This window comes from Canis lupus, chromosome 4 (genome assembly GCF_011100685.1).
Source record: "Canis lupus familiaris isolate Mischka breed German Shepherd chromosome 4, alternate assembly UU_Cfam_GSD_1.0, whole genome shotgun sequence".
Classification (NCBI taxonomy): domain Eukaryota; kingdom Metazoa; phylum Chordata; class Mammalia; order Carnivora; family Canidae; genus Canis; species Canis lupus.
The window spans coordinates 59223873-59248464 of NC_049225.1; the positions used below are offsets into that span (position 1 = coordinate 59223873).

At 38.3% G+C, this 24592-nt stretch overlaps 2 long non-coding RNA genes and 1 other non-coding gene across 5 annotated transcripts in view; 1 reads left to right on the top strand and 2 right to left on the bottom strand.

The window, feature by feature from the left end:
* The window catches only part of LOC106558730, a 42852-nt gene that overhangs the window by 14202 nt on the left and 4058 nt on the right, over positions 1 to 24592 (bottom strand). For 2 of the 3 annotated variants that reach the window (XR_005358407.1, XR_005358405.1), the window contains exons 2-3: positions 22257 to 22533; positions 5347 to 5430 (exon numbers count right to left, since the gene is read on the bottom strand). This is a non-coding gene — a long non-coding RNA (uncharacterized LOC106558730). The remainder of the gene's footprint in view (positions 1 to 5346; positions 5431 to 22256; positions 22534 to 24592) is intronic. The other variant, XR_005358406.1, reaches the window with a different exon arrangement.
* On the top strand, positions 1944 to 24592 carry LOC119871529. Its single transcript, XR_005358410.1, has 3 exons — positions 1944 to 2118; positions 20261 to 20292; positions 23460 to 24592. It is a non-coding gene; the product is annotated as an uncharacterized LOC119871529 (long non-coding RNA).
* Positions 22905 to 23007, bottom strand: LOC119871748. The gene has a single exon (XR_005358727.1). It is a non-coding gene; the product is annotated as a U6 spliceosomal RNA (small nuclear RNA).

The following is a 24592-nucleotide window of genomic DNA, read 5'->3' on the forward strand; positions in this document are numbered from 1 at the left end:
GGAGGGCACTTGTGAGAGCACTGAGTAATGTATGGAAGTGTTTAATCACTATATTGTAAACCCAAAACTAATATTACATTGTATGTTAACTAACTGGAATTAATAAAAACTTTTTAAAAAGTGGCTCTTGCAAGAGATATAAATAAATGAAGAGGTACACTGTGTTTATGGATGGAAAGATTAGGTGTTAAGATATTAATTCCCCTCAAATTGTTATGTATATTATCTAATCACCCACAAAAAATTTCCAGCAGGCTTTTTGTAGAAACTGACAAGCTGATTCAAAAATTTATATGGAAATGCAAACAGGATAGTTATCCAATAAGGAAGTATAGTCATGTATAGTCTATGAAAACTCAAATTCTCTTCTCATTACTCATAAAATTCTCTTTTTATGTCTTTGCAGATGAATCATTGGCATACTTACCCACATTGATTCATAAGTTCATATTTGAGAGGTTATCTTTGTTTTCTCATTACCAGCTCTATATCATATTGACCCACAAGGCACAGCCAACATCAACATAATTTCTATTTGTGTAGTTATAACTAAGAATTTCATCTTCCATTTGTGCCAGTGAAAGACTTGATGTTTAAGTCCTTATCTGCAGTAGCCCCAGAAGAACCCATACAATCATCTTAATGAACCTTAATGAAGTTCATTAAGATGATTGAGGTCCATTTATATTGTGATTGGGGATTCTACATTCTAATGGCTCATGCTTTAAATGGTTTAGGGAGGTTTTGATACATTCCTGCCACAGGGAAATAATGTATTTCTGAGTTGAGACTGAAAGATCACAGAATTCTCCAGGAATTTATTCAGTTACTGTCCAGCACTTACTCGTGCAAATCTGGATTTGTGAGAGATCTCAGGTAATCTTCAAGATGATTACCTGGAATCTTCTCCAATTTCCTGTACTTCTCTCACACCACCAGCAATTTCATAATTTTGTTGGTAATAGACTGCACGCCTGTCATGACTTACCTCTTCACTGCATTGATGCGTGCCATGTCACCACACGCTTTTGGAATCTTTTCACCAGACTAAATAAGACAGCATCTTTATACAAAGACTGATGCCAATATTTTAAAGCTGGAAAGCTGTTTTGAAGCACACATTTTTCTATCATCAAAACAAAAGAACTGTTTTAAACTGCTCTCCTATATACCTAAAAGAAAATCAAAATATCCAACAAAATATCCAAAAATCAAATAACTAAACAAAAGAGCTACTTGGCTTTCATTCATCAGAAATTATAACTCAAACCCAGGTATTCTGATTTCAGAGTCTACACTTACAACCACTGTATTGTGCTGCCTCCTCCTGCTTTGCTCTCCCTTCTAAACTATTCTTTGAGCTAGTTCATGATTTGTGATGATTGCACAAAGGCAACATTTAGTCTTCTATTTAACCAAACTTCATTTTTGAAAAAAAAAAAACTGCACTAAAAAAAATGTTTTTAAATCACTATTTTAAACAATTCAAATTTTATCTTAATCCTTAAGTTTGGATGTTCAAAAGGACCTATCCTACATCCTGGCAATGAGAGCTGGTTGGAAACACATAAACATGGAAATCAGGCTGGATTTTTTTTAAAGATTTTATTTATTTATTCATGAGAGACACAGAGAGAGAGGCAGAGACACAGGCAGAGGGGAAGCAGGATCCATGCAGGGAGCCTGATGTAGGACTCGATTCTGGGACTCCAGGATTAGGCCCTGGGCTAAAGGCAAGTGCCAAACTGCTGAGCCACCCAGGGATCCCCAGGCTGGATTTTTAAATAAGCTAAGAGAATCAGTGCATAAAGAACATTAAGGAGGCCATTGATGCTACATATTCAGTGAACCCCCTAAGCTTGGGCTTCTAAGACTAGACCATCTAGAGGTATAGTTCCTTGGGAGGTATGTCTTTATTAATGATACTCTTTTTGTTGCAGGTAGTGCCAAAAAATTACCAGCAGACTCTGGCTATGGATTTTGTTGAGATGACCAAAAGGAAGCCTGATCTAATGTCTCATATTGCTTTGGGGTTCGTTATCTAAGGATATCCTTGGTGAGCTCCTGGATATGGCTCTCTGAAGAAGGTCACACCATCCATAATTATACCTGGGAAAGGTAAGCCAACCCAGTCATTGGAGGGACCATATGGCCATATGATGGCAAAATATGATAATGAATATATTGTAAAGCTCTCATACTATACACGAAGTGGTATATTACTTGCAGGTAGATTAGAACAAACTAAAAGTATATCATAGAAGTGTTAAATAAATCACTAAAAAATTATACCTAATAATTCAAAAAAAGGATAAAAAGAAATCATAACAAATATACAGTTAATGCAACAGAAGCAAAAAAAGAAAAAGATAAAACAAAAGAATAGGAAGGGCAAATAGAAAACAAAATTAAGGTGATAGGCTTAATCTAACAATATAAATGATCACATTAAATATAAATGATCTAAATACTAATTAAAAGAATAGGTTGTCTTATTGGACAAAAAGGCACAGCCCAACTTTATGCTGTCTACAGGAAAAACACTTTAAATATAAAGATACAAATAGGTAAAAAGAACCAAAAAAGGTATACCAGGCTAACACAAATTAAAAATTAAACTGAAGGAACTATGTTAATATTAGATAAAATATACTTCAGAACTAAGAATAATTACAAGGAATAAAGAAAAACATTTTATAATAGTAAAGGGTCAGTTTATTAAGAGGATGTAATCCTAAAAGTTTATACACCCAATAGCTGAACTTCAAAATGCATGAAGCAAAAACTGATAGAATTTCAAGGAAAACTAGACAAATTCACAATTGTAGTTGGAAATTTCTGCCCTCTTTCAATAATTAATTGAACAAGGACTGTACTGTACTGAGTACAGCACATAAGCAATCAAAAGGATACAGTAGATAGACTTGAACATCATCACTACCAATCAACTTGACCTGTTTAGCATTGTAGAACATTCCACCCAATAGACAACAGAATACATTCTTTTTAAGTGTATGCAAAACATTTACCAAGGAAGGTCATATTCAGAGTTGTCATAAAACAACTCTTAATTTAAAAGTTGAAGTATGTTTCTGACCACAACAACATTAATTTAGATATCAATAAAAAAGTATCTGGACAATCCCCCAATAAATACATTCTTCTAAATAATCCACTGGTTGAAAAAAAATCAAAAGGTAAATAAAGTATTATGAACTTAATGAAAATGAAAATGTATCTTAATTTGTGGGATGCCCCTAACGCAGTACTTAGAGGGAAATATAAAGCACTAAATATGTTTATTAGTAAAGATGAAAGGTCATAAATCAATGACTTACTTTCCATCTTCAGAAACTAGAAAAAGGAAAAAATGAAACCAATGGTAAACAGAAGAAAGGAAATAATTGTTCAGAGAAGAAATCAAATGAAAAAAAAATAGAGAAAATACCATTGACCCTTGAACATCATGGGGGTTAGGGGTGCCAACCCCCCATACAATTGAGAATCTGCATATAACTTGACTCCCTAAAAACTTAACTACTGATAGCCTACTGTTGACTTACCGATAACACAAATAGTCAATTAATACATATTTTAACACATATTTTGTATATGTATTATATACTGTATTTTTCTAATAAGTAGATTATGGGAAAAATATTAAGAAAATCATAAGGAACAGAAAATATCATTATAGTGCCATCTGCATTTATTGAAAAAAAAAAAAAGCGCGTATAAGGAGACCCATGCAGTTCAAATCCATATTGTTAAAGAATCACCCATGGGGGCACCTGCGTGGCTCAGTCAGTTAAGTCTACCTTTGTTACAGGTCATGATCTAAGGGTCCTGGGATCAAGTCCTGCATCAGGCTCACTGCTCAGTGAGGAGCCTGCTTTTTCCTTTCCCTCTCCCACTCCCCCTGTTTGTGCGTACTCTCTCTGTGTCAAATAAATAAAATCTTTAAAAGAAAAAAGATCACCCGTAAAGGAAAGCAAAAGCTGGCTTTTTCAGAAGATTGATGTGAGTCACAGTCTCATCAGGATAAAAGAAAGAAGACAAGTCAGAATCAGAAATGAGAGAAATGACATAACTACAGATTTTGCAGACATCTAAATAATAATTAAATATTATGAACATCTCAATGCCAGGAAACTTGATAACTTCTATGAAATGGACAATTGCCATGAAAGATCAAAATACAAAAATCAACTGCACATCTACATGCTAACAACAATCAGAAACTGAAATTAAAAGAACAGCACTAATATTAAAATATGAAATATAGATAATGTCTAATAAAATACATGGAAAACCTATACACCAAACACTGTAGAACATTGCTGAGAGAAAGAAAAAGAACCAAAATACATGGAAAAATGTATCTGGTTGGTTGGGCAGAAAATTCAAGATACCGGTTCTCCCCAAATTGGTCTATACATTTGACATAATCTCTGTCAACTTCTTAGTAGGCATTTTTTGTTTGTTTTTATTGAATTTGACAGGCTGATTCCAAAATTCATGGAAATATGAGAAAACCAAAATAGCCAAAAAAATATTTAAAAGGAAATATAAATTTGGAGAGCTTACTACACAATTTCAATACTTCCTGTAAAGTTAACCATGGTACTAGTTTAAAGTTAGTAAGATATATATGACCCCATTTATACGAGTCCTGAAATAGCCTAAATTTATCTATAGTATAAGAAATCAGAATTGTACACCTGAAACTTACATAGTACTGTATGTTAACTATACCAGAATTAAAAAAAAAAAAAGACACAATAGTGGTTGCCTCAGTGAGTGGATTAACTGGGAAAGAAACATGGAGGAAATTTTTCATCTGATGAAAATGTTCTATATGCTAATGTGTATATGCATTTCTTAAAACTCATCAAACAACACGCTTAATTTTTTGCACTTCACTATGTTGCTTATACCACAATGAAACAAACAAGACAACAAAATATCACATTGTAATTTTATTTTAAATGTAGCATTAGAAATGAAAAGTATTTCAGTCAGTAAGAGAACAGAATATGAAGGTGCAACCTACTTTGTATTTTTTAGTAGTAGTTAATAGTGTACTGAGGTTCTGGTCTCTTGCAAAAGGATCTTCATATTATTAATTACAGTTACGAATCAATGACAGTATTTAAAAACCTGCTTTAATATCTGTTTTTGTTGGATATTCCCATATTCCTCCTTTTTAGCATTTCCACTTACATAGGTAAACTTACAATCTCCTTTCCATTGGTTTCTATCAGAGGTTTCTTGGATTATATAAGATTACAAAACAAACAAACAAAAAAGGCTATGGTTGTGTTCTCTCCAGAATTTCAGACCTACCTGAGTTGGCTAGACTGGACCAGCACTCTCCACAGTGAAACCCACAAGATTGAAACCCATGACCAGTGGGTCTAAGTGTCTGTTCTGGGTGGAAGAAGAGGAAAATGATGAGGAGGACAAGAAACTCTTATTATTCTCAACACAAGTAATTTTATGCTGGAAACCATCTGTGACCAACCATCTGTGACCACCAACTGACATCTAGGAAGAGTGCTTCTATCTTCAACCAGGCCTTCGAGGAAGGGGAATCTAATGATGGGTTTGACACAGAGGAGTATCTACCTTGCAAGCTGAGCAGGTTGAAAATGAATGTGGCTTCTCTGGGTGCAATTCACAAATGTTATAACTGGAGAATTCAGGGGCAGGGCTCCAGATGCAGTAGTCTGGAGGCCAGAGATGATGCCACTTGATAAAGGTGGGCAGGTTTGCCTATTCCCGGCATCACTCAGGAGGCAGCAAGGGGCTCCCTGGGGGCAAGAGGGGCAGTGGGGCCAGAACAGACCCAATAGCAGCAGCAGAGGGGCAAGGCCAGTCAAAAAAGAACACTGCCACCAGTATGTAGACCATGGGCCTTTGTGCAGCCCTGCAACTCAACTTAGGGAGAACCTCAAACTCATGAGCCTTTCTCTTGGCCCCCAGCTTTATGGGAGCACCAAATACATTACTGATCCCAGAGAATGGCTTGTCATTTTCCAGTGTGAAAGTACACGAGAAATACGCAGGAAAATGTACATCAGCCCCCCACAGAAAGTGGAGGCAGGCCCTTGGAGTGGATGGCATAAAGTTTTTCTCCTTCTGCTTCCACTGACAATGAATGAAGAACAAGATCTTGAAAAATAACATGCTTCAGCCATGTCTGTGTACAAAGGCCATCTCTTCCCACCAACAAAGGGGCTGCAGCCATGTCATTCGACTGTGGTCAAGCCTGACCACTGGTTCAGTTGGTAGTCAGAGAGGGGAAGAACAGCTCATTTCACTCTTCCCTTTTTGTTTAACAGTTTTGAAGTGGGCATTGTGAAGTTATTACTGTCGATATGACAACACAGTCATTGTGCATGCTGCTAGACATTCTTACCAGGTCAAAGTCTGTTGCATAATTGGTCACATTTATGATTTTAATGTGCTGATCACATTAAGGATCAAGTTTAAATGTATATTTGGAACCTAATGAAATGGAGCAATTGGAAATATGATGTTCTGCACTTAACCTGGAGAGAGAAAATGTTTGTTTCCTTGTGAAATTTCTACATTCCTGACCTTCCTGTGACACCTTAACGACATGCTCTCAGGCACACTTACTGGTATGTGAGACACTCACAAATAGATCAGGGTGTGTGTGTGTTGTTTGGTGAGGTTAGGTGTGTTATGATAATTAGTGATGACGAAAACATTCCTATTCCTTCCTACCAGCTGGGTTATTTTTCCCTCTCTCTGCTGATTTTTTTCCTTTCCTACTCATTCCCCAGCCTTTCCCCATTCTTGCCCTTATTTTTCTGTAGGTGCTGTATGACTGACCTATGAGCCACCCCATCACTGAAGGCTGTGGGATCCCTTTGCCTTGGAATGATATCAAGTCAAGCATGAAAAAGTAGGGCCTCCTTTCCCTAGATATCCACCCAGCAGGGAGAATTCATTTTTGAGTTCAAAGCCTGTTTTGAGACCAGTGAGTCCCCCAGACTCAGCAGATCCATAAACAGCACTTACTTTGTTCCTTGGGGCTGTCATATCCATCCTATGGTCCACCTCGGCATAACCCCCAAACATCTGTCACGTTCAAGCTCACCCAGTTCTGTATACACTGGACAAGGGGGTCAGTTTCTCTAACATTCAAAATGCCACTGTTTTCTGGAAAAGTGATTCTTGGGGCACCTCGTGGTCAGTTAGGCGTCTGCCTTCAGATCAGGTCATGATCCCGGGGTCCTGGGATCCAGCCGCATGTTGGGCTCCCTGCTCAGCGGGGAGCCTGGTTCTCCCTCTCCCTCTGCCTGACACTCTACTTGTGCCTTCTCTCTCTCTGCCAAAAAAAAAAAAAAAAATCTTAAAAAAGTCATTCTCACACACTTTCCGAGTGGGGCTGTCTTCTGCTGGTTGGGACATGATGGGAGAAGGTGACCCAGAACATGCATCAGTTTTTATCTCTCACTTTGAATCCAGCTATCATCCACTGGCTGGAGAGTGAACTGGTGCTACTTAAAGATGATATGGAGGTTTCTTTCCCAAGCCTGATAAAAATAGATGCTCTCAGGTTTGCTAAGGCTTTAACCCTGCTCTGGCTTCCTCCTATCTCCCACTCATTAAAGCACAGTTGGTGGTTCTGTGTTTCTATTGCTTTAGAGCTTGTATGGGGAGAGGAAAGGGAAGTGGTGGCCTGCTGTATATTTTCTTTAAGGGCCTGCTATGCGGGGAGCAGTGCTCATTGTCCCAGCCCCCATCAGGAATGTAAGAGGGACTTGGGGATAGGTAGAAGTGATTGTCTATCAAAGTAGTCAGGGTCATAGAGAATTCTTGCTCTTCAAAACTCAGAACCCCAAGGTTACCAAACTCCAATTCCATATTTATGATATGTGAAGTTTCTTGTCTCTTGCTATAATCATGGAGGCTCAGTAGGAAATTCTGGCCCTATGATGCCTGTGTAAGCTCAACCATTCTAACCCACAGTGGTATAAGGTTCCAAATAATGGGATCAAGCCCCATGTCAGGATCCACGCTCAGCAGGGGATCTGCTTGAAGATTCTTACTCTCTCCCTTTGCTGCTCCCTCCACTTGCACTCTCTCTCTCTCTAATAAATAAATAAATCTAAAAAAAATCCACTTGGTGTCAAGAAGTGGTCCTCAGCCCTTTCATTTTCTCAGGGATGTAGGGAGCATTGTAATCACTGGAAATATACTTTTGAACTAAACTTGGGCCTTCAGTTCCACCTTAGATGGACTTCCTTTCCTTGCATTAATTCTGCATATAATTCTGGGTTTTTTTTCCCCCCTTAAGATCTGGCCAATGATTGACTTGTTCTGAGTCTCAATATCTCTCTTACCCAGAGAAGCAGCTCTGATTTCTTCTTCTTTTTTTTTTTTTAAGATTTTATTTATTTATTCATGAGAAACACACACAGAGAGAGGCAGAGACACAGGCAGGGGGAGAAGCAGGCTCCGTGCAGGAAGCCCGATGTGGGACTGATCGGGTCTCCAGGATCACGCCCTGGACTGAAGGCGGTGCTAAACCACTGAGCCACCGGGGCTGCCTGCAGCTCTGATTTCTAGTAGATATGGACTCTGCATAGAAGCTGCAGTGTTTTGGTTTTGTTCCATGGATCTTTTTGTCTCTTCTGTCCAGTGGATGAAGCCACTGGAACACACACTTATTCCTATTTTCTGAGTACTCTTTGGTGGATCCTATGGTGGGTAGTAGGATGAGTTGTTCCTAGGAGTCTAACTGGCTGTCCTGAGCAGAGGAAGGACTCCCTGGAGTGGATGGTCTCCCATCCTACTTCCCTATTTGATCTTCTCAAGCCAAAGATCTCCTAGCATTCTCAGGGTCTTTTAAGTTGGTGAAAGATTCTTGTCTTGTTTCCTCTCTTACTCAGCCTGAGCCCATCAGCCTATTAACAAAATTTTAGGGAGATGACCTCATGGCCATCTGGCCTCTTTATCCACAGGTAAGCATGTAGGAAAGGAGCTATTCAGGCCAGGGATTGAATCTTTCTTCTCTTTGATGTGCTTGAGGGTTTCCTCCAAGGGGCTTTTTGTAGCCTCAAAGGAATTAGTTTTTGAAATATGAATGGCTGAAGAGGGGAAAGGTGTATTCATAAGTGTGGAATCAAGGTCAGGAGTAAGGTTTAAAGACAAAGAGGGTCTAGCTGGGAAATAGGGTCTAGTATCTGAGTGTTCTCTAGAGGAAGAAAGGAAAAAGAAGAGGTGGTGTGGAAGAAGGTGGTATGAACAATGTTGCATTCAATGTTAAATGGAGCTCTGATGAAGGGCCCCCAGTGTTGATGATGAAAACAAGGGAAGAGAAAGGGTGGTCCAATCCAGTGAGAAACAGGAGGCCAGAGTGAGTGACAACTCAGTGAATCCCAAACTCTTTATCATATCTAGGTAGAGTCTATAACTTTGGATAGAAACCCTAGTCTCTGGGCATCTGGATGGCTCAGCGGTTGAGCATCTGCCTTTGGCTTAAGTCGTGATCCTGGGGTCCTGGGATCAAGTCTCGCATCAGCCTCCCTGTGGGGAGCTTGCTTCTCCCTCTGCCTGTGTCTCAGCCTCTCTGTGTGTTTCTCATGAATAAATAAATAAAATCTTTCTTTAAAAGTAGAAAGAGGGCAGCCCGGGATGCTTGAGGCATCCCTCAAGCATATTCTTTTTTTTAAAAGAAAATGTATTTATTTGAGAGAGAGAAAGGAGCAGCAGGGAGAGGCAGAGCGAGAGAGAGAAAATCTCCAGCAGACTCCCTTAGCGGTTTAGCGCCACCTTCAGCCCAGGGCCTGATTCTGGAGACCTGGGATCGAGTCCCACGTTGTGCTCCCTGCATGGAGCCTGCTTCTCCCTCTGCCTGTGTCTCTGCCTCTGTGTGTGTGTGTGTGTGTCTCTCATGAATAAATAAAATCTTTAAAAAAATATATAGAAAGAAAAGAAACCCTAGTCTCCACTATACTACTTGCCCACCCAGTCTCTTCTCCTAGACAGATGATGGGCTAATCTCTCCTGACAATTCCCCATCCTGTTATCTTTCCATTCCAATAATTGATTCAGAATAGTGGGAGTAGGAAAAGAAAAAAAAAATAGGAATCAAGGTGATCTCACTTGTGGGCTCAGCCTAGAGTTTCCTTACTGGACTAATGTCCCTGTTTTGTTTTGTTTTTTCAAATGTTTCCTTCAGACATAAATATACATACCACTAAATTCAATAATGAGACAGAAAGGTGCTGCCAACTGTGTACAAAAAATGAAAGATGGAACCAATGCTTAAGGGCTCACTGAAATGCAGAAGCAACCAAAGCTCTCCCTCACTTAAAGCGTACTACTCCCTCAGGCTGCTGAAAACAGACAGTAGAACTCCAGCCTAGAGTTTTAGGCCTGGATCACAGAACTATGGAACAGTGACAAAGTGTTCTGGAATGTGAGGGGGCCATAAATGGGGAAGGTGAACCTGATCCCTATGCCCCAAGATCCAATCCAGCAGATCCTATCACCCTTCATGGCCACTAGATCCCTCCTGATTCTTTCCATTTTCTACCTACAATGTATAATTTTATTTTCTACCGAGATTTTGGCATATCATGTATATGTATATATACACCTTAGTGCAAGTTTGTCTTTACTCTCCTCTGTAACTCAGATATTAGCTGTTTCTGTTTCCTCCTTGGACATGCAGGCTTAGACTCTACCAATTCTACAGACTTTTTTTTTTTTTTTTTTTTTTTTTTTTTACTAATTTCCAGGCTCTATTTTTAAGAAGTAAAATGCACAGACAGAAACTGCAAATATCCTCAGCAGGCAGTATGATGAATTTTCACATACTAAATGTATTGTGAAACTAGCACCTGTGTTAAAAGGCAGATTTTTTTTAGGACTGAAAACCTTCCCTGGTGCTCCCTTCCAGCCACTACTTATGATCACTTCTGTTGTGCACCGAGGGTAACTCTCCTCATGCATTCTAGCAGAACCACTTACTTTTGCCAGGCACACTTTCATGCCTTTCATGTATCTTTACTCATCTAATCCTTAGAATAATCCTATGATTTCAATGCTATTGTTCTCATAATATATATGAAGAAATTAGGGAACATCGGATTTAAGTTATTTGCCAAGATTACACAGATAGTAAATAGCAGAGCCAGGATCCAATCTTGGAACTCTGGCTACAAAGTCGCATTTCTTTTTACCACCAAGTTGTTGTGTAACCTGTTGTGGCAGGCTGGATAAACAGTCCAAATCAATGCAGTTGAGTGTATTGAAGAATTACCGCTTACCTCCATTTAGAACTTAGCACATGATTTTAAGCATACTTTTTTAAAGATTTTTATTTATTTATTCATGAGAGACACAGAGAGGCAGAGACATAGGCAGAGGGAGAAGCAGGCTCCCTGCAAGGAGCCTGATGCAGGACTCAATCCCGGACCCCGGGATCACGCCCTGAGCTAAAGGCAGATGCTCAACCACTAAGCCACCCAGGCATCCCTCAAGCATATTCTTTTTTTAAAAAGAAAATTTATTTATTTGAGAGAGAGAAAGGAGCAGCAGGGAGAGGCAGAGGGAGAGAGAGAAAATCTCCAGCAGACTCCTCAGTGCAGGGCTTCATGACCCTGAGATCATGACCTGACCTGAAATGAAGAGTGAGTAGAGTGTTTAATTGACTGAGCCACCCAGGTACCCCTCAAACATACTCTTTTTTTAAAAGATTTTATTTATTTATTCATGAAAGACAGAGAGAGAGAGAGAGAGAGGCAGAGACACAGGCAGAGGAAGAAGCATGTTCCATGCAGGGAGCCTGAAATGGGACTTGATCCCAGATCTCCAGGATCAGGCCCTCGGCTGAAGGCAGCAAAAACCACTGAGCCACCTGGGCTGCCATACTCTTTTAATTGACATAGTTTCACTTGTAGCTCAAAACACTGTGGGAAGCATGAGACTCTGAGAAAGGGACTTGCCCAAGGGTCACAACTGTTAAGAAGCAGACAGATTTTAGCCCTCAGTAGATTAAGATACATTATTTTCTTCTCCATTTCTCAGAGGACAGGAGGAAAGTGAGGCCAGGAGAGGTTAAATGAGTGACAATGCCCCATCTCCAACTTGTCCAGCTCAGGACTCTGCATGTGGTTGTTGCTAAACTTGTATAAGTCCTAGTTAGTCCTTGTATCTGTACTGAATATTTAGATATTCAGACACTTTGGGGTAATATGGGTTCTTGACAGCATTTATGCAGGCAATAGGGGATTTTTCTCATAGTCCAGGCAGTGCTGTAGAAAGATGAAAGGAAATTGAGGGATATAAAGAAGGCAGAGGATGAGCAGAGCACAGCATCTCTGTGAATTGGGGATCCAGTAGGGGTGACTTGTGGACACTTGACCTGTCTTTACAGCCACAAAACCTTTGGAAAGGAATGAACAGCACCTACTTAAGGCTGCGGGCACAAGGGTTTCCATCAGTACACCTGGGTTGGTATCATTGCTCTGCAAGTCACTAGTTGTACACCCTGGAATGGATCATTCCATCACTCAGGGTTCTACTTTCTTCATTTGTAAAATAGTGTTGGTAGTATGACTGTTCACCAAAATGACAGTTGGTTAAATAAGGTAATCTATTATAAAAGATGCCATCAATACATTTTGTTTCTCTTCCCTATATCCTGTCTTTGTTTTTTTTTTTAAGGATTTTTTTTTTTGGTGTTCAATTTACCCACATACAGAATAACCCCCAGTGCCCGTCACCCAATCACTCCCACCCCCCGCCCTCCTCCCCTTCTACCACCCCTAGTTCGTTTCCCAGAGTTAGCAGTCTTTACGTTATGTCTCCCTTTCTGATATTTCCCACACATTTCTTCCCCCTTCCCTTATATTCCCTTTCACTATTATTTATATTCCCCAAATGAATGAGAACATATAATGTTTGTCCTTCACCGACTGACTTACTTCACTCAGCATAATACCCTCCAGTTCCATCCACGTTGAAGCAAATGGTGGGTATTTGTCATTTCTAATAGCTGAGTAATATTCCATTGTATTTATGTAAACCACATCTTCTTTATCCACTCATCTTTCGATGGACACCGAGGCTCCTTCCACAGTTTGGCTATTGTGGCCATTGCTGCTATAAACATCGGGGTGCAGGTGTCCCGGCGTTTCATTGCATCTGTATCTTTGGGGTAAATCCCCAACAGTGCAATTGCTGGGTCGTAGGGCAGGTCTATTTTTAACTCTTTGAGGAACCTCCACACAGTTTTCCAGAGTGGCTGCACCAGTTCACATTCCCACCAACAGTGTAAGAGGGTTCCCTTTTCTCCGTATCCTCTCCAACATTTGTGGTTTCCTGCCTTGTTAATTTGCCCCATTCTCACTGGTGTGAGGTGGTATCTCATTGTGGTTTTGATTTGTATTTCCCTGATGGCAAGTGATGCAGAGCATTTTCTCATATGCATGTTGGCCATGTCTATGTCTTCCTCTGTGAGATTTCTGTTCATGTCTTTTGCCCATTTCATGATTGGATATATCCTGTCTTTGTTGAACTCTCTTCCCTTGATACTGATTTAGGGTAAGTATCATTGAGATCTTACTCACTTGCAAAAGAGAAATGAAGTGAAAAATAATTTTTTAAAAGACCGCTTTATTGAGATATGATTGACATACAAAAACTGTATACATTTAATGTATACAACTTAGTAAGTTTGGAGATAATAAGGCTTTCTTTAATGATCTTTTTTTTTTAAAGATTACTTATTAGAGGAAGAGTGTGTGTGAGTGGGGGAGGGGAGACACAGAGGGAGAGAATCTTCAAGCAGACCTCCTTCCCCACCCACCACTGAGTGTGAAGCCCAATGTGGGGCTCAATCTCACAGCCCAAGAGTTCATCACCTGAGTCAAACCAAGAATGGGACACTCAACCCACTGAGCCACCTAGGGACCCCATCATTAATGTCTTCTTAGTATCGAGTGGTTTCATTAATCTTATATGACTGGCAACAAGGCCAAATGTAGATATATTGAGTGGAGAGAAAAGAACATTGGATACACAAGAGAACATTGTGGAAGAGAAAAAAAAGATGTGTAATGTACTGCTGAACAAGGAAAAGAATGATAGGAAACTTGTCAATGGAAATAATGCCAGCCAAGAGACACTGGAGTAACTTCTTCACAGAAATTTGAAAAGAAAAGGAAGGAAGAAAGGAAGGAAAGAAAGAAGGAAGAAAAGGGAGGAACAAAGGAAGGAAGGGAGAGAAAGGAAGAAAAGGAAGAAAGGGGAGAAAGGAAAGAAAGATAGTGTTCATCTAGAATTCTTGGTTCAGCAAAAAATATATTTAAGAAACAAAGTGAGATGAAGATGTCTTCAGACCTACAAAGGCTGAAAAAATTTATTCACCAACAGATGTGCACCATAAGAAAGTTGAAGAAAGTCCTACAATCACAAGGAAAATACAGCAGATTGAAATCTGGATCTATTTGAAGAATGAAAAGCATATAAATATAACACTTTTCCCCCTTTATTTAAAATCTCAAAAGATAATTGCCTAAGGCAAAAATAATAACATATAATGAGGGTATTTTAGTATATGTGTAAGTAATATGCATAACAAGAATAGTACAAAGGCAAGGAAGAGGTAAATGGAATTATATTATTGCATGACTCTTAATCTGTATCTAAAATGGTATTACCTGAACATAGTTTGAAACAAGTTAAAGATGTATGCTATAAATGTTTGGCTAAGCATACATCAAGAAATAAAACAGAATTATAAAACCTACTAAATTATTCCAAAATAAGACACCCTCCCCCCAAAAGGCCAAAAAATATACAGCCGGGTTGGTAGATTTAAATACAGACAAAACATTATTAACAGTCCAAATGACTGAATTAAGAGCCAGAGATTTTCAAATTGAAAGTAAAAGCAATACTCAACGATATGTTGCCCATAATAAAGTCATTATAAAGATTAAAAAGAACAAAATGACTAAAAATAACACAATGAAAAAATATACATTGCAAAAACAAACTAAAAGAATGAAAAGCTATGTTACTATCAGGCATATTAGATTTCAGAGCATAGAATACAACCACAGGTAAAAAGGCTCATTTCATAATGATCATGGGGCCAATTTATCAAGAAATACTCCTAGGAGCCTATGGGAGAAGAGCCCTCTGAATTTTCTGATTCCTGATTCAAATCTCCCTTGAGATGGGAATTGGAAGTTCCAATTGTTGATGAATTTGCATGTCACATGTGGCTCAGCCCTGTTTGAGTGCAGCGTATGGACTCCTGTAGGAAGGTAGACAGGGCCTCAACTCAGCAGAGAATACATAGCTGGGCCATAGGCCAGGCAGGGAACGGTGGCTAAGAGTACCTGCAGCTTTCCACATATCTGTCACCTGTGAATTTCACACAAAAGACCAGTTCCCAGAAGAAATAATCCTCTGGAAATGAATGAAGAAAACTATTAGTGAGGAATATTATTCTTCAGTTTATGATTGTTTAGAGAGAGGATATTACACTGAAGAAGAACAATTTTATATTCTGGTCATTATTACGTTTTATAAAAATGTATTTCTCCAAAGTGACTCAAATGAGTACACTTAAGATTTTTGCGCTTCACTGTGTGTTAATTATATGTCAGTGGAAGAAATAAGAAACAAAAATCATAAATAGACCAAAGCAAAAAATTAAGTGTAATACCAGTAATGGAAATTATTCCAGTGACAAAGGATAATAGGCTCAACTATTTATTTCAAATTTCTAAAAGACAATTCAAAGTGTTTCCCCAAAGATGCTTACCTCTTAGAAAATGATATAAGAATGTGATTGATGATTATTCATATTAACAATTACACTTAAAAGCAACAGAATTATTTGGAGATAATAGCTTATGGGGTTATAATATCTTGCTTTAATATCTTTATGCAGATATTTCTATTTTTTCCTGTGTACAATTTTGACTTATGTTTCCAAATGTATAGTCCCCTCTTCATTATTAGAGGTTCTTTGAATTATATTATCATTGCCAAAAAAGACAGTGGCTTTTCCCCTGTCTTCATAATTTCAGCTTCTGATCCAACTTTAAAGTCATTCTTTATTAATGATATCCTCATTCAAGATAAGATCACTACAGTCATGGGAATAAAAGGTACAGCACTGAGAATGTAATCAGTGGTACAGTAACAGTGATGTATGGGGACAGAGGGGCGCTATACTTGTGGTGAAGATAGCATAATGTATAGAGATGTTGAATAGCTCTGTTGTATACCTGAGACCGATGTAACATTGGGTGTCAACCATACTAAAAAAAAAAAATCAAGCAGCAGTTTTTTTATTTTATTTTATTTATTCATGAGAGACCTAGAGAAAGAGAAGCAGAGACATAGGCAGAGGGAGAAGCAGGCTCTCTGTGGGGGGCCCGATGCAGAACTTGATTCCAGGACCCTGGGATCATGATCTGAACCAAAGGCAGATGCTCAACCATTGAGGCACCCAGGTGCCCCCTAAGGGGTGTCTTAATTCATTTTTAAATTAGGATATGCTGATGCCTGGACTAAACAACTGTGCTGGTTTTTCTTTCTATTCTTCCTAAATTTGGTCACTCTCATACCTTTTAGGTGTGTGGCTTGCTATTTTTAAGTCATATTCTTTTCTTTGCCATGCCACATACCAGTATGAGGCAAATATCTGCTGCAGGATTTTTCAGTCAGAAAAATGAAAATGGCTTTGTCTTCTCCATAAGATAAAATCATGGAAACGCAGAATCATAACCAGAGAATCATGGTACTGAGCACACAAGGGAGCTCACATAATGTAATTTCTTATCTTGAAGTTAAAAAGATACCCTTTTCTGATAATGGAGAATATTTTGCCTTATATATGCACCCTTAGTTTAAAAATGTAGAGTAGTGTACATTTTTACCATTTCACATAGATGATAAACATGCTAATATATCTTGGTTGCTTATATTTAAATTGAAATAATTGTTATATATTCTGGTGAATTTTTCCTCTTTACTACTAGTAACCTTCCCTCCCTGTCAATGAAGTCTATTTTGTCCAGTGTAAATAGAGTGATATAACAGTTTTCTCTTGATTAGTGTTTGAATGATATACATTTCTTCATTCCTATACTTTCAATATTTCTGTATCTTAAAATGTATGTCTAATAGAAGCATGCAGTTTCTTTAAAAATTCACTCTATCGGGATCCCTGGGTGGCGCAGCGGTTTGGCGCCTGCCTTTGGCCTAGGGCGCGATCCTGGAGACGCAGGATCAAATCCCACGTCGCGCTCCCGGTGCATGGAGCCTGCTTCTCCCTCTGCCTGTGTCTCTGCCTCTCTCTCTCTCTCTGTGTGACTATCATAAATAAATGAAAATTAAAAAAAAAAAAAACATTTAAAAAAATTCACTCTATCAATCTTTGCCTTTTTGCATAATATGTAGTCTATTAACAATTACATTTTGATATATATTTGGGCGTACATGTAACATCTTTTACAATATGTTGTCCATTTCTCCTGTTTTTTTATATGCATTTTTATACATTGTAATTTTTATATATATTTGAATAGGTTGAATTTTTTAAATATTTTATTTTTTCCTTTCTCTTAGCTTGTTAGTTATGCAATCCTCTGCTAATCCTTTCCTGGTTACCCTAGACAAAAGAATATGTAATTTATATTTATTCAGCTCTAATATATTCCAAAACACCTACTAGTCAAATGCAGGTACTTAGAACAATTTACTCCCTTTTCAATTTATGTTCTCATGTTTCTGTATATTTACATGTGTATTATTTTATGTGTTTATATGCATTGCAGACACAGAGACAGAGAGACAGTGTGCAGCTGTATTCCTCCTATTCCTTATAGTTCTGGTCCTGGGATTTTTGTGAAGCACAGGATACTCCATACCCAGAATCAATCATTGGTCTCTCATCTACATTTTCCTCACCTCCCAGGCCCTCTGTTTCCTCTGTTCCTTGTTTATCATCAGGTGTTCCACCATACTCACCTGCCTCCTCTAGCAAACAACCATTGAAATTGTATTTATAATAATGGTCTCCACTCTTTTTTTTTTTTTTTTAGAGGGGGCTTGGGGCAGAGGGAGAGGGAGAAAGAGGATTTTTTTTATAAGATTTTATTTATTTATTCATGACAAACACAGATAGAGAGGCAGAGCCAGAGCCAGAGGGAGAAGCAGGCTCCCTACAAGGAGCCTGATGTGGGACTCGACCCCAGAACCTTGGGATCACGACCTGAGCCAAAGGCAGACAGACGCACAACCACTGAGCCACCCAGGTGCCCCAAGAGAGAGAATCTTAAGAGGGCTCCATGCCCAGCACAGAGCTGGATGCAGGGCTCAATCTCATAACCCTCAGATCATGACCTGAGCCAAAATCAAGAGTTGGATTCTCAACCAACTGAGCCATCCAGGGACCCCAGTGGTTTCCAATCTTGAATAGATAGGCCATTATTGGATATAGCCAGTGTATAGAATCAGAATTTGGATGGAAAAGGACAGATCTATGAGCAGGCCCAACTTTGTGATTGGAGAAAAAGCAGACTGGCAGATATTGTAAGTTGTTGTCTGCCATTTGCTCATTCTGAGGACCAGAGGCCTCAGCTTAGCCCCCAGGGTATACGTGGTGGTGTAAAAAGACAGGACCTTCAGATGAGGAGACTGAAGTGTGAAAATATTTGAAAGGGTTAACTAGTAATGAGGTAAGAGTAATGAGTAAGATTCAGAAGTTAGGAAGGAGGCTGGTATTTGTGAAAGGAAAAATAATAAATATAAGGCTTTGGGGAAAGAGTTACAAGAGCTGGAGAGAAGGAAATCCACATGGAAGGACAAGTTGGGAGGCAAATGGGATTCAGGCTGATGAATATCGGGAATATTGTTGGTCTTGGGGGGCAGGGCAGTGAAGGTGGCAGACCACACAATGATTCTTAAAGCCCATATCACTTTTACTCACATTCCGTTGGCTTAAATCAAGTCATATGTTCAGGTCTGAAATGTATGGTGCAAACATCCCCTCAGTGAGGGGCCTGGTGTGGCAGGCAGACTCTAAGATAGACTCTAATTATACCCACATCTGGATATTCACCCCTGGCATAATTCCTTTGTATGTGGACAAGACCTGTGACTTATCTCTAACCTACACACTATGGCAAAGGTGAGGGAGTGCCACTTCTGTTATTATGTGATGAAAGATGAAAATGTCTTACTAGTGAATGTCCTTCCTTGCTAATTTTGATGAAGCGTTCTGTCCATGTTGAGAGCAGTGATATGGAGAGAGCGCCACATGACAGGGTGGCTTAAACTGACAACCAACAAGAAAAAAAAAAAATCCATGGAACAAGGAATTCTGTCAATTAGCTACATGAGCTTGGAAGCATATCCTTTTCCAGGTGAACATTCAAATGAGAGCCCAGCCCTGACTGACAACTCCTTTATAGGCTGTGAGAGACACTGAAGCAAAAGACACAATTAAATTGTTCCTGGAACTGGGTGACAGGCACTGAGGGGGGCACTTGATGGGATGAGCACTGGGTGTTATGCTATATGTTGGCAAATTGAACTCCAATAAAAAAATAAAAAAAATAAATTAAAAAAAATAAATTGTGCCTGGAACCCTGATTTACCAAGTCTATAAAATAATACACAAATATTAAGTTACTAGTTTGTGGTAATTTGCTATGCAGCAATAGTTAACTAATATGCCCATATTTGAGGGGCTTGATAGGAAAGGATAGAAAGATAATTCAATATGCTACAGTAGTCCACTTTTCTAGTCATATATATCCACCCCCTTATACTTAGCATGCAAAATATCCTCACCCCCTCCCAAAAGGAGACAAAAATTTCTATCATTTCATGCCGGGGTTCAAAGTCCAGGATCTCATGTTAGTTTCTATGTAGGTTTCAGATGTACTCTTCTCTTACTTCAGAGTCTTGTGAACTAAAAAATCACAATTTATCTGTCTCCATACCTAAGAGTCAATGAACGAACAGAGACGGGATAATCACAATGAACATTACCATTTGGAAAGGGAAAGATGGGAGACTGTGGTAATGTCTTACATTGATGGTTACTAATGGACAATTCCTCCTGGTGTTCCTCTTACTTAGTCCCCTCGTCTTGATTTAATTGTTTAAAAACTAACTTTTTTATGTACTAGGATACCAAAAACTTCATTTGACTTGCTTTATTGCAGTATTTGTTTTATTGCAGTGGTCTGGAACTAAACCTGCAGTATCTCTGAGGTATGCTTGTACTGCTTTTGGCCTGTAACTCCACTTTTTATTTTCTATAGGATTTAAAAGACAAATGCATAGAAAATAATAAATCTACATTAATAGGTTCATAATATATAAAGTTTCATTTATAGCATCAATTAAAAAGGAGAGGTAGAGTTGTAAAGAAGTAGAATTTTTGGATATGACTGAAAGTAAATTGGTATCAATTAAAAATAGACTGTTATAACTTTAGGATGTTATATGTAATCCCCATGGTAATCACAAAAAGTATTTTTTAAAAGATTTTACTTATTTATTCACGATAGACATAGAGCGAGAGAGAGGCAGAGACATAGGCAGAGGGAGAAGCAGGCTCCATGCCAGGAGCCTGACGCGGGACACGATCCCGGGACTCCAGGATCGCGCCCTGGGCCAAAGGCAGGTGCCAAACCGCTGAGCCACCCAGGGATCCCACAAAAAGTATTTATAAAATATATACCAAAAGGAAATAAGAAGGGAATAAAAATATGTGAGTAGAAAAAATTAACTAAATACAAAGAAAAGTAGTCATGAAGGAAGTGAGGGACAAAAACTATAAGACAAAAAAACCAATGACAAGATGGCAGAAGTAAGTCCTATCTTATCAGCAAAGACTTTAAATGTCAATGGATTAAAATCCACAATCAAAAGGTAGAAATTGACAAAATGGATTAAAAATGATCCAACTAGGGGCACCTGGGTGGTTCAATTGGTTAGGTGGCTGACTTCAGCTCAGGTCATGATCCCAGGGTCTAGGGATCTAGCCCTGAATTGGGCTCTCTGCTTGGTGGAGAGCCTGCTTCTCCCTCTCCTCCTCCCCTCCCCTCTTCTCATGCTCTCTCTCTCACTTGCTTTCTATCACAAATAAATAAAATCTTTAAAAAATAAAGATAAATAAAAATTAAAATAAATGATCCAACTATATACTATCTACAGAGACTCACTTTAGATCTAAGGATACCATAATGTGTAAATGAAAGGATGGGAAAAAGATATCCATGCAAATAGTAGCTAAAAGAGAACAGGGTGTCTATACTAATATCAGATAAAATAGACTTTAAGTTAAAAACTGTTATAAGAGACAAGAAGGACATTATATAATGATAAAAGGATCAATTCACCAAGAAGATAAAACAACTATACATATATAAACATAGCTCTAAACTGTATGAAGTAAATATTTTTAGAATTGGAGACAGAAATAGACAGATCTATAACAACAGTGGGAAACTTCAATACCTCATTTTCAATAATGTACGAAACAACCAGACAAGATATCAATAAGGAAACAGAGGACTTGAACACCACCAAAGTACCAAATACACCTTACAGTCACATACAAACCATTCTTCCCAACAACAGAAAATATTTTTCTTAAGTGCACATGAGCATTCTTCAGGATAGACAATATGTTATTAGACCACAAAACAATCATTAATAAATTTTAAGAGACTAAAATCACACAAAGTACCTTTCCAATCGCAATGGAATGTAAATAAAAAATTAATAGCAGAAAGAAAACCAAAATATTCACACGTATGTGGAAATTAAACACCACACTTTTAAGCAACTAACAGGTCAAAGAAATTGCAAGAGATATTAGAAAATATTTTGAGACAAATGAAAACAAGACACATGCTAAAACTTATAGAATATGATAAAAGCAGTATTAAAGAGACAATTTATAGCTGTAAATGCTTATGTTAAAAAGATTTCAGTTCAACATCTTATATACCTTAAAGAATTAGAAAAAGAACAATGTAAACTCAAAGCTAGCAGAAAGAAGAAAATAATAAAGATCAGAGAAGAGAATGATAATATTTGGTTAGGTTGCCTAAAATGTATAGTACAGGAATTCAGAATCATTTTCCTTTCTGTTAGAAATTCAACAATATGCATTCAGTTTTAAAACACTTCTTCAGGCAATGAGACATAATTATAGACAAACTAACCTGAAACAGAAATAGTTGTCCCCTTTTTCTGGTTGAGCCTGGAGTTGAGGATGGAACAGAGCACAATCTTTTTGAGTTCAGTTTCCAGGACTGAAGATTTATTGGAGAATAGACTTTTCCCATGTGTTCTGTCATTTTCAGAATGTGGCTTTTAATTATGTGCTTAGAGGTTTCCAGATTGCCTTAGGCTCCAGATAACACCTTGCAGCTTTACATACCAGATGGACCGCTTTGGCATTACTGGTCTTGATGAGAACATGTGAGGAACTTTCTATTCCTGTGAAATGAGAAGGGAACAAGCAGCTCAACTAAGAAATCAAGTGTTTTGGTTCTAGTTTGAGCATTTTGAATATGATGAACCAAACAGGAGGACTGTAATCTCCTCTACAACTTGGAAAGAAAACAATGATTTTATGAATAATTTTATCAAAATTAATGATTACTCCAAGCAATCAAATTAGCTGAAAAAAACAAGAACATGAAAATTTAAAAACTTGAAATAATTGAAAATTTTAAGAAAATAATAATGAGAAGCTGAGCATAAGCATAGCAATTTCAGAAACACTAAAATCTGGTTAAATGGCATAGCTCTGATTAAAAGTCCTTTACAGTCTATCCACAGAGCTCAAATTGTCAAAGCAGGGCCCTAGAAATTATGCACTTTACTTAATAGTGTGTCATCCTTGTGCAGAGGCCATGCTAATCTTCTCTGTATTGTTCCAATTTTAGTATATGTGCTGCCAAAGTGAACATTGTACTTTACTTAATAGCAAATTTTACTAATGATTAGTGAAGGATACAAGCAAAATGCAAGCATAAAGAAAGCAACATCTATCTCTGGAAGGGTCCAAACTATCTTCTGTACCTCCAAAAAAAAAGATTTTTGCACTGGGATGTATTTGGTTTTCATGCGAAGAGATGAGTGTTCACTGTGTGTGTTGTACATGTGTTGCATAGGTTGCCCGAAGAAACTACTTAAGTTCAGAGCTTCTTAGTTTTGACATTCTATCAGTTACACAGAGAACCTACATGACTAACTTCTGTTCTCTAAATTATGCTCCCTCATCCATAAGCAATACAAAAATTCTACTGATGAGAACTTCTTTGGTTATCTTCCTACTTGTAAATTCCATCAGTGTTTACATGGAGGAGAGAGTTAGAGCTGTTGTTAATTCTTTTTTTTTTTTTTTTTTTTTTTTGCAGGGACCTGCATGAATTACAGTATAGAGAGCGGCAGGGAGTATTGAGAGTGAATTAGCATATGCCAGATCATCCTGTGCTCCCCAGACACCATACTGTGCATTGTGAAACATGGCTTCTCTCTCTCTCTCTCTCTCTCTCTCTTTTAAGATTTTATTTATTTATTCATGAGAGATACAGAGAAAGAGGCAGAGACAGGGAGAAGCAGGCTCCCTGCGGGAAGCTCTATGAGGAACTTGATCCCAGAATCCTGGGATCCGACCTGAGCTGAAGGCAGATGCTCAACCTCTGAGCCACCCAGGCATCCCAAATATGGCTTCTCTTAAGGTACCTGGTGGAAGACAATGACACATTTCTGAGCATGCATGAAAGGGACATTAGCTTCCATGGGAATATTTCTGACCCTCACCTCTCTTAGCCATCCTCTGGGCCCATAATTCTTCATAGTCTAGAACTTCTTTTTATATACTTTCCAGCTTTCCATCTCTGTCTACAGTGAGGATAGATGGGGCATGGAATGCAAAGCAGGGAGCAAGACTAAATGCAGCAGGCATGATAGATGGAATGAATATATTTAGAGTAAATTAGAAATAGAAATGGTACATTGATCAGTTTGTTTCTGATGAAGTTCAAGAATGTTTCAATATATGCAGCACAATAGACTTCAGAGAGGCAGAAAAGCATGAACAATAGACGTGAGTTAGAGGAAGGATCCACCAGAGATACACAGATGTTCCAATGGCTCTTGAGATTCAAATTTTGAAACTTGGATTTTGTATATTATCTTCTCAAAAGAACAAAACAATAAGCTCATACTAAATTTTATATTATAAAGTTGGTGATTAATATCAGCCTAGAAAAGTTGAAATATTCAATAATTAGACTTAATACTTGAGGCTACTGGACAGCCCTAGGAGGAAAAATAAATTTCCACTTATATTGCATACTTTACTGTAGAATAACTTCAAATGGATCAAAGCTCTAAGTGTTAAGATTAAATTAAAATGTATTTAAGAAGATTAAGGGTTATTTAAAATTTTTTGTGTGAGAAAGGCACTTAAAAGTCTGATGAAGGGGATCCCTGGGTGGTGCAGTGGTTTAGCGCCTGCCTTTGGCTCAGGACGTGATCCTGGAGA